Source organism: Cebus imitator, unplaced genomic scaffold (assembly GCF_001604975.1).
Source record: "Cebus imitator isolate Cc_AM_T3 unplaced genomic scaffold, Cebus_imitator-1.0 Scaffold106, whole genome shotgun sequence".
NCBI classification, from domain to species: Eukaryota; Metazoa; Chordata; class Mammalia; order Primates; family Cebidae; genus Cebus; species Cebus imitator.
Window position 1 is genome coordinate 5,541,400 of NW_016107421.1, and position 10,628 is coordinate 5,552,027.

A 10,628-nucleotide genomic window follows, 5' to 3' on the forward strand; every position below is an offset into this window, starting at 1 on the left:
GCACAACCCAGGTCCCAGTTTTTAGGCGAGAAAAGTGGCTTCCGTGAGTCAGTGGCTTCAGTCTCACCCTGAGGTCCCACAGAGAGGGAGTGGATGCGGGGCCCCTGCACTTGACCTCTGCCCCGTGATCTCTCTGGTGTCTCTGTTAGTTCCCTCTGGTTGGGGCAGTTGGCTTTCCTCAGTTTCTGCTCGCACAGCTGGGCAGGCCTGCCTGGTGCCTGCTTTGTGGCTTGCTTGCTGGGGCAGGTGGTGGAGCTCGAGCACCCACTTAACCTACTAGAAAGGGGTCCCTGGAGGCGGGCGCCTCAGGGAGTGGGGAGGGCCAAGGACTGTGCCCGCCCCCACCTCCCGCCACCCCAGGCCCTTCTCTGGCACGGCCTGCTGGGGTGGGAATCAACCCAGAGGATTCCGGAAGGTCTCACCACTTGGCTGCCCTCCTTCGGGTGGGAGGATACCTTGGCTGCCTCAGGGTTGGCCTCAGCTACTCTTCTGGCCGGACTGGGAGTGGGGCAGGCTTGGAGGGACTGGCTCAGGAGCCCTGCCTGATGTCCTATGATCACCTTGGAGACATTCCCCTCGGCCAGGTTGGTGGCCACCTTGTGTGGGTGTTGGGTGCCAGGCACTCAACTCCACTGGGTGGCAGACAGGACACAGCTTCTAGGTCCAGATAGCTGTGTGCAGGTGTGGGGGGTAGAATGGCGGCCCTGAGAGTGATGTGTCCAGAACATGAGAATGGGATCCCATGGGCAAAAGTGTCTACACAGATAAAATTAAGTATCTTAAGATCATCTTGGATGAAGGTGAACCCTAAATCCAGTGACAAATGTCCTTGTAAGAGACAGAAGAGGATAGACGCAGACGTGAGGAGAAGGCAACGTGAAGACAATGCCGGGCATGGGAAGGACGGGGACACAGCCAGGAGTGCTGACAGCCCCCGGGAGCCGGAAGCGGCGAGGAGGACCCTCCCCAGTGTCTGGAGGGAGCATGGCCTGCTGCGAACTGGACCTTTGAACTTCAGAATGAGGGGGAAGATTTTGTTGTTTTAAGCCATTAAATAATAAAACTGACAAGAAAGAAATTCAGGGAGTTGCCACGTGGATGCCACGTGGTGGCTGTGTTGGTGGTAGGGAGCGTGTTCATGTGCGTATATGCGTGTATGTGTGTGCATGTATTTAGGTGTGTGTACTGTATATGTCTGTGCGGGCAGGCAGGGGATTGAGGTTCCAGGGTGCCTGGGTTATTTTTGGGAGGGCAGAGTCTCCTGGTTGGCCTTGGTTTGAGAAGCTTGGCTTCAGCTGCAGTTAGGATGCCCTGGAGCAGGGGGTGGCCGTGGCAGAAGATGGACAATGGACTCTGGCCCACGGCCCATAGCCTACCCACACTTCTCCACCATTCTCGGAACATCCGGGATCCTCAACCACAACTCATGGCCACAAGATCCCAGAAGTCACCCAGGAGCCTGTTCAGCCTTGTTCCATGGGAGGCTGAGCAGAGCAGCTCAGGATTCTCACATCCTGTGTGACCCACGTGCAGGTGAGGGTTGAGAGTGTGGTTGGGGTAGAGACACTGGTTCTCCAGAGGGCAGAGATAGACAGGAGAAGGTGAATGTGTCCCCTCTGCTTAATGCCTGACCGGGGCTCCCCTATTCAGTCTCCGAGAAGGAGCCCCTGACGTGGGGCTGAGACCACTGGAGAAAGCCAGCCCAGTGATAGGCAGCTCAGGTCGCCAGACCCTGAGGGAACAGAGGGAGGATAGCTCTGCTCAGCAGGGGCTTCCCAGTGCCCAGGCCTCGGAGTGCCCCTCCATGACCACAGAGCTGGGGTCAGCCTTCCTGGCTGCTTGACCACAGGTGACAGCCAGGCAGCCACCTCTCCCGTCACTGTCCTCGTTGATCATCTTATCTATGTATTCATCTTCCTCTAACATTGGTCTGTCCTGGCTTTTTTTTTTTTTTTGTTCCTGGCTCCCGGGCCTTCGGGTCCCATGTCTGAGCTGGCTCAGTTGGGTTTTCTGCTCAGGGTTTCCCAAGACTGAACTTCTGGGGTGGAGAGCTCTGGGCAGAAGTGGCTTTCCAGCTCATTCAGATTGCGTCTGACTTCCAGTCTTTGTGGCAGGAGGATGGAGGTCCCCACCCTGGTGGCTGTCGGCTGGGGCCTGGCCTGGACCCTGGGGCTGCTCGTGTTCCTCCGCAGGCCACACTCCCCCAGGGCCTCCCACCCCTGGGTTCCCTGCCTCTCCAGCTGCTGCGTCTTTCACACTGGCCCTCTTGTCCTCCTCTTCCGCTTCCGAGGGCTCGTGTGATTACAAGATTCAAACAGCCTGTGCTCTTGCCTGGATGGTTGGGTGAGGCCTGCGGTTCTACTGACTCACAGACGCCCAGCCCCGCCTTGTGCCAAACCCTGCACCTTCGCGTCTGGAGCTGCTCCCTTCCCACCATGGCTGCTGGCCCAGGGCATCGACAGTGCTGGAGGAGAAGCGGCGCCTGGTGAGGGCTGATGTCGTGGCAAGGTCATGTGGGCGGAGACTGCTTTCTTTTTGTCTGCCGCGTATTTTGCTCACTCTTTTATGTTCATCTTTTCCGGGTTGTTTGCTTGTTTTGTTTTAGGGCAGGAGTCAGCAATGTTTTCTGTAAAGGGACAGATAGTAAATATCCTAGGCTTTGTGAGCCATTCGGTCCTCGTCACACATACTCAGCTCTGCTGTGCTGTGGGAAAGCCGCAGTGGTTACGGCTGTGTTGCAGTAAAGCTTTACTTACACAAGCAGGAGGTCAGGCTGGATTTGGACCAAAGGCAGTTTGCTGAGCCTTGTCTGTTTAAGGTCTGTAATTTTTATTTTTATTTATTATTATTATGTTTTGGGGACAGAGTCTCGCTCTTGTTGCCTAGGTTGGAGTGCAATGGTGCGATCTCAGCTCACTGCAACCTCTGCCTTCCCGGTTCCAGTGATTCTCCTGCCTCAGCCCTCCGAGTAGCTGGGATTACAGGCACCTGCCACCACGCCTGGCTAATTTTTGTATTTTTACTAGATACAGGGTTTCACCATGTTGGCCAGGCTAGTCTCAAACTCCTGATCTCAGGCGATCCACACACCTCAGCCTCCCAAAGTGCTGGGATTACAGGTATGAGCTACCGTGCCCAACAGGGGCTGGAATTTTTAAATCACAGTGCTGAGTTCCTCAAAAAGATTGAATCTGAGTGATTTTTTTCTTTAAAAATTTAGTATGGCAGATTAAAGATGGCCTCAAAGTTTCTGACATTCCTTCTATCAGTTGGTGGGGTCAACTCCCACTCCCCACAAATCTGGAAAGGTTCTATGTCTTAAAAAACATTGGCTTTATTGAGATATAATTCACATACATATGTCTAAGCTGATATCTCATACAACTTAGTCTGCTGTGGTCTGAATGTTTGTGCGTCCCCAGATTCACATATTGGAAACCTAATCGCCAAGGTAATGGTGTTGGGATGGAGCTTTGGGAGGTGATTAGGTGAATGGGGCTAGCACCCCTTTAAAGAGGCCCCAGGGAGCTATTCTTCCTCTCTTCCACCGTGTGGGGACGCAGCTAGAGGGGGCCACGTGTGATCCAGAAAGTGGGCCCCCAGCAGCCACTGAATCTACCAGCGCCTTGACTTCGGACTTCCCAGAACCGTAAGAAATAAATTTCTGTTGTTTTCAAAGCTACCCAGTTGTCGGTATTTTGGTACAGCAGCTTGAACAGACTAGGTGCACCCCTTTAAATAATACAGCTAAGTGTTTGCTGCACATTCACAGAGTTGTCAGCCGTCATCACGGTTCATTTTCGAGCAGTTTGATCCTCCTTCGTTAACACCTCCTCAGCTTCACCCTTCCCGCAGACCTAAGCAACCACGGATGTACTGTCTCCATAGATTTTCCTATTTTGAACCTTTTCTATGAATGGAATTATGCAATATACAGCCTTCTGTGTCTGGCCTTTTCCACTTAGTATTATGTGTTCACGGTTCATCCACATTGTAGCATGTATCAATACTTCATTCTTTTTTACGGTGGAGTAATACTCCATTGTATGGGTAGACCACATTTGGTTCATCCATTTGTCAATTGATAAATGCCTGGATTTCTAGAAATCCTTGTGGGTGTGAAGTGGTATTTCCTTGTGGTTTTGATTTGTGTTTCCCTGACGACAAGCGATACTGAGTATCTTCGCATGTGCTTACAGGTCATTTGTAACTCTTGTTTGGAGAAATGTCTGTTTAATATTCTTAGCCCGTTTTAAAACTGGGTTATTTGTCTTTTTATTATTGAGTTAGAAGACTTCTTTATGTGTTCTGAATGCAAGTCTTTTATCAGACATATTATTTATAAGTATTTAATCTGCTGAGTTATTTTTACTTTCTTGATCGTGTCCTTTGAAGCACAAATGGCATCAATTTTGACAATATGAGGGAGAAAACAGCAATTTCACAATCAAGTATGAACTTAGCTGTAAGTTTTTTGTAGATGCACTTTATTAAGTGAGGAAGTTCTCTTGTTTTCCAGTTTAAGTGCTTTTTAAATCGTGAAAATGTGTTAAATATTGTCAAAAGCTTTTTCTACATCCATTGAGAATATCATATAACTTTTGTTTCTTATTTTATTGATATGATGTATTATATTCATTTATTTTCAGATGTTGAACCAAGCTTGCATTCTTGGGACAAATCCCACTTGGCCATAGGTGTATGTATAATTCTTTTTATATGCTACAGATTCAGTTTGCTAGTATGTTGCTGAGAAACTTTTGTTTATATTCACATGAGATATTGGTCTGTAGTTTTCTTTTCTTGTAATATCTTTTCTGGTTTTGGCATCAGGGTGATAGTGACCTCATAAAATGAGTTAAGAAGTGTTCCTGCCTTTTCTATTTTTTGGAAGAGTAGGGAAGAATTAATATTAATTTTCTTTTTTTTGAGACAGAGTCTCATTCTGTCGCCAGGCGCCAGGCTGGAGTGCAATGGCGCGATCTCAGCTCACTGCAACCTCCACCTCCCGGGTTCAAGCAATTCTCTTGCCTCAGCCTCCCAGGTAGCTGGGACTACAGGCGTGCACCACCACACCCAGCTAATTTTTTTTGTATTTTTAGTAGAGACGGGGTTTCACCATGTTGGCCAGGATGGTCTCGATCTCTTGACCTCGTGATCCGCCTGCCTCGGCCTCCCAAAGTACTGGGATTACAGGCTTGAGCCACCGTGCCTGGCCTAACGTTTGGCAGAATTCAATGATGAAGCTTGGGTGGGCCTGGACTTTTCTTTCTGTGTAATTTTTGGATTCATATAGTATTTACCAGTTCAATCTCTTCACTTGATATAAGTCTAGTTAAAGGTTGGTCAGTATCGTTGACATTTTCAAGGAACCAGCTTTCGGATTTCATTGATTTTCTGCACTGGTTTTCTATTCCCTATTCCTCTTATTTCTGGTCTAGTCTTTATTATTTCCTTCCTTCTGCTTGTTTTCAGTTGGGTTGGCTCTTATTTTTCTTTTGCAAGTGGGAGGGTAGGTTATTGATTTGAGATCTTTGTTCTTTTGTGATCTAGCATTTATCGCTAGATATTTCCCTCTAAGCACTGCTTTAGCTGCATTCTGTAAGTTTTAGTATGGTACTTATAAGTTTTTATTTCATTCACGTAAAAGTATTTTCTAGTTTCCCTTGTGATTTTTTTCTTTGGCCCATTGGTTATTTAGGAGTGCATTGTTTATTTTCTTCAGTTTGTTTCCTCCAGAGCATCGTAGCCTTTCCTGACTGCCAAGTAACTTTTTTCTTTTAAAAGATAACTGTGGCAGATTAAAGATGGCCACAACTTCTTTGACAGTCTTTATGGCTCCCTTCCCTTGGAATTTAGACAGGCTCTGTACTGTCTTGATCAGCGGAATGCAGGGGATTTGATACTGCCTGACTTCCAAGGCTGGATTGGAAGGAACTTCGGTGCTTCTGCTTTGGTATCTTGCTGCTCACTTGAAAGGGGATGAGGGTAGGCAGCATTGTGTGAGAAGTCCAACTACCTTGAGGCCACAATTCTATGATGAATCCAAGCTAGCTGCTTCAAGAAGCCATTTGAAGAGAGGGAGAGGGAGGAAGAAAGAGAGAGAGAGAGAGAGGAGAGAGAGAGAGATCCTAGCTATTGCACTCTTACCATCCCGGTTGCTAGGATCACTAGACTGGCAATAAAAGAAGTCACCTTGGTAATTTCTCTCACATCAAAGCACTTACTTCATCTAAACATCCATTCAGCTACAGGACTGGGAGACTCATCAGGAAAGAATTGTGTTGTTGGAGGTTCAGGAAGGACTGATGTAAACCAGTAAACTGTTTCCCCAGAATCCTGCAGGATTTCATGGAATTAAATACCCTCATAGACTCAGAAGGTTTAAATGAAAACATAAACAGTTCATCATACATACTTGATGGGATAATGGTTAGCTTCTTTTAAAAATGCACCTAATCTACAGAAGTTACTAAGAATCCCAGAGGATGCCATGTCGAGAAGAATCAGGGCCCACACATAGGGGGCCAGTTGAGCTGTCCCTGCTATCTCCTATTTCATCAGAATGAGGCTGCCGACATGGTAGGGTAGAGAAAAGCTTTCCTCTCTGTGCCTGCCCTGACTCCTGACATACAGAGTTGTGAGCAGAAATAAAATGGCTTTTCTCTTGCTAAGTTTTAGGGTGGTTTTTTACCCAGCAAATAGAAACAGGAACAGTGTATTTGTCCCATTTATATTTATTGTTATAATTATCAGTTCACTTCAATTTCAGGTGCTTCAGTTTCTTCATGTGTAAAATGGCAATCAGACTATTAATTCAATTTAAGAATTAGGTAAGATAATATAATACAGTACTTACTTATATATTTATATGTTTTATGTAAACATATATAAATATATATGCTTTATATATGTATATACATAAATATTTATATATTTATATGTATATAAATAAATGTACATATATGTGTATATATATATATACTATATATTTATAAATATATAAATATACATATATATGTATATATGTATATACACGTATATATGTGTATTTATATATTTATAAATATATTGTGTATATACCTATATATTTATTTGTATATACTATGTATAAATATATAGTATATACAAATATCTATATAAATATACGCATATAAAATATATACATATATTTATATATAATTTATATATTTATGTATATAAATAAATATATCTACCTTTATAAGGCACTTAAAAAGTTAGCTAGATGAAAAAGATACCTACATGTCTATATTTTTACCTGTTTGCTTTTATTTACTTTTGTCTCAACTTTAACTTCTTGCTGTTAGTGTCTGAAGTGCTCTCTTTATCTGCTTTTTTCTTTGCTGTATTTTGATTTTGAAGTTTTGTATAGCTTAAGATGCTGACTTTCTTTTGTTTACCCGTCTTGGAGTGACAGCAGTTTCATATAGGTTTTCCATGTGCCCCAAACCAGCGAGAGCAGAAGTCCTTGTCCTGTACGCCTGGGCCTGCGACGCCCTTTAGTCTGGACTGTGTTCTCTATGCACCCCCGCAGCGGGTTTCCTCCAGAGCATCATGAGCTGGTGGTTTTTGGTGATTTCGGCAACCTTGACCTTTTCTTTGTCTTTATTTTTGGTATTAGTGGGTAAGAGGGAGTCTGTTCTGCGGTGTGATTTGTCTGGCGTGTTGGTAAATGTGCAGTATTATGCCATTTTTCTTTCTTTCTTTCGCCATCAAGGATGAAACAAAACCCTGCCTCAGCCCCGGAATTTACCAGAGCTCATTAATGAGAAATCTCCTTGGTCCCTTCGAGGGGCAGCTGTGTCTGTTGGCTCAAGCGATGGCACTTCTCTCACATCAAAGCTCTTGCTTCAGCTAAACGTCCGCCCAGCTGTGGGGGTGGGAGTCTCATCGGGAAAGAATTCTCGTTTTGTCGGAGGTTTGGGAAGGACTGACGTGAATCCATAGACTGTTTCCTAAGAATCCTGCAGGATTTCGTGGTTTTCTCAGAATTAAATACCATCTTAGACTTGGGGGTTTAAATGGAAACATACACAGTTCATCCTGTGTTCTTGATGGGATAATGGTTAGTTCCTTTTAAAAACGCACCAAACCTACAGAAGCTACTGAGAATCCAGCAGGGGTCATCTCAGTTCCTGGAGAGGGGAGGTGGGAAACATGTCTGAATCAGACTTGCACTCTGAGCACTTCCGCCTCCCCAGGCAAACGGAGGGTCGGAATGCTTGATGTGAGAACACATTTCACACACACACTGATGTATTTATTTACACAGACACGCACTGCACACACACGCAGACCTACATGCTTTCCTGGGCTTGCCATGTGGGGGGCACATTGCAGCTCCTCCTCCCCCTCTGCTCTTTGTGGCGAGCTGGGTCGTCATGCTATTTATTTTTATACAGAGGAATTCATCAATCAAACATCCAGCTTTGAGATCTGGCCTATCAGGAGCTGATCCTGCAATGCCAGCTCAGCACTTTCATCTCTACCCTTGGCCTCGTTGTGCTATTTGGGCAAAGATCCTGTAGGCTTCCTTATCTAGAGGGAGCAAAGGAGAAGTCGGGGTGTTCTTACCATCATGCAGGGGCCCTGCTGCTCGGGGGTTGGCTCTGCTCTCTGGAGGTGCCCCCTCACCCCGCTCCCACCCAGGCACTCTGCGCTGGCCATGGTGGTTGGGGCACTGAACATGGAGGTTCTCAGAGATTATCTAGCACGGGGGTTTGTGTTCAGTTTTCAGTGCTGGGTCCCTGGTGATCTGTTGGAAATCACAGAGCCCCTCCCTGGAGGTTTGTGCACATACCTGCTCACACGTGCTTGCACACACTGCTTCTGGTACATGGGCAGTGCTGGTCTGGCCTTGCTGTTAAAGGCCAAAAGGCAAGTCCCAGGGTGGGTAAGTCAATCTGCTGGTGCTTAGTGATGTGGCATGGACTGGAAGCCAGCCCACCAGCCCCTGTATACCCTGCCTTTTGCACATTAGGGCCCACTGTCTTTAGCCCGGGCTCTCCTTCTTATCTTTTTTTTTCTGAGACAGAGTCTTACTCTGTCACCCTGGCTGGAGTACAATGGCGCGATCTCAGCTCACTGTAACCTCCGCCTCCTGGGTTCAAGCGATTCCCCTGCCTCAGCTTCCCGAGTAGCTGGGATTACAGGCATCCCCCAGTACACCAGCTAATTTTTGTATTTTTATTAGAGGCGGGGTTTTACCATGTTAGTCAGGCTGGTCTCGAACTCCTGACCTCAGGTGATCTGCCTGCTTTGGCTCCTTCTTATCTTGAATGAGTCTTTACTTGCTGCCATTTCAAGAGGTCTGGCTTAGCATGCAGTGAAGGTCGGCTGGGCCCCTGGCAATGGTTTGTGGGGAGGCTGTACTCAGGCCAGTTTTGACTGGTCCCAGAGGTCCCACCTGCCCCACCTCACAGAACTCCCACTCACCTGTGGCCCTGCCATCTGGGGGCCCAGCCACCAGCAACCCTGGGCCCGAGAAGCGACATCAGAAGCAGGCACTGCACTCCCTGTGGGTCTCCTTCTTGGAGTCTGCCCTCCCTCAGTGGAGTTCACAGGGAAATGCACATTGCTAGGCTCTTCTTGGGGGTGAGGCCATGTGCCAGGCAGTTATATGGCCTCCTTTATTCTCATCATAGCCATTTGGGGAAAGTCGGGCTCAGAAAAGCTAAACGACATGGCCAGGCTGGTATAAGTCTAAGTCATAAAGCCGGGCCTGGGGCTCTAGAAGGCTTGCTCCCCCTTCTCTATTCTGTGTTTGAAAGTCCCTGCTTTGTGTCACACCGCCCTGTGCCCTGATCACAGCGGGCGACAGGAGGCAGGGTCTTCTTGCCCTGACTCCGAGAGGGAGGTGGAGGGAACTTGCCATTACCCCGAACTTCCCAGCCTGCACAACCATGGGCTAAAGAAACCTCTATTTTTAAAAAAATAAATTACCCAGCCTCAGGTATTCTTTTCTAGCAACACACAACAGACCCTGTAGATGGGAAGGCCAATTACAATGGAAACAAACAAACAAAAGAAGCAGACAGCTTTCTGTGAACAAAACTGTCTGGGAACGGGATGGGATGACTGTTCTCGATCACAGGAAGACCATTTGACATGATAGGGTGGCGGCAGGGCTTCAAGTGCAGGATAGACGGTGGTGATGCTGAGAGCGATGATGGTTGTGGTGGTCATGGTGACGGTGGTGACAGTGATGGTGATGAAGGTGGCAGTGATGTGGTGGCGATGGTGGTTATGGTGATGGTGGTGGCGATGGTAAAAGTGATGTGGTAGTGATGACGGTGGTCATGATGATAGTGATGGTGGTGGTGATGGTGATGATGATGATGGTGATGGTGATGATGGTGATGATGATGGTCATGGTGATGATGGTCATGGTGATGATGATGGTGATGGTGATGATGGTGATGATGATGGTCATGGTGATGATGGTCATGGTGATGATGATGGTGATGGTGATGATGATGATGGTGATGGTGATGATGGTGATGATGATGCTGGTCATGGTGATGATGATGGTGATGGTGATAATGGTCATGATGATGATGATGATGGTGATGATGATGATGGTCATGGTGATGATGATGATGGTGATG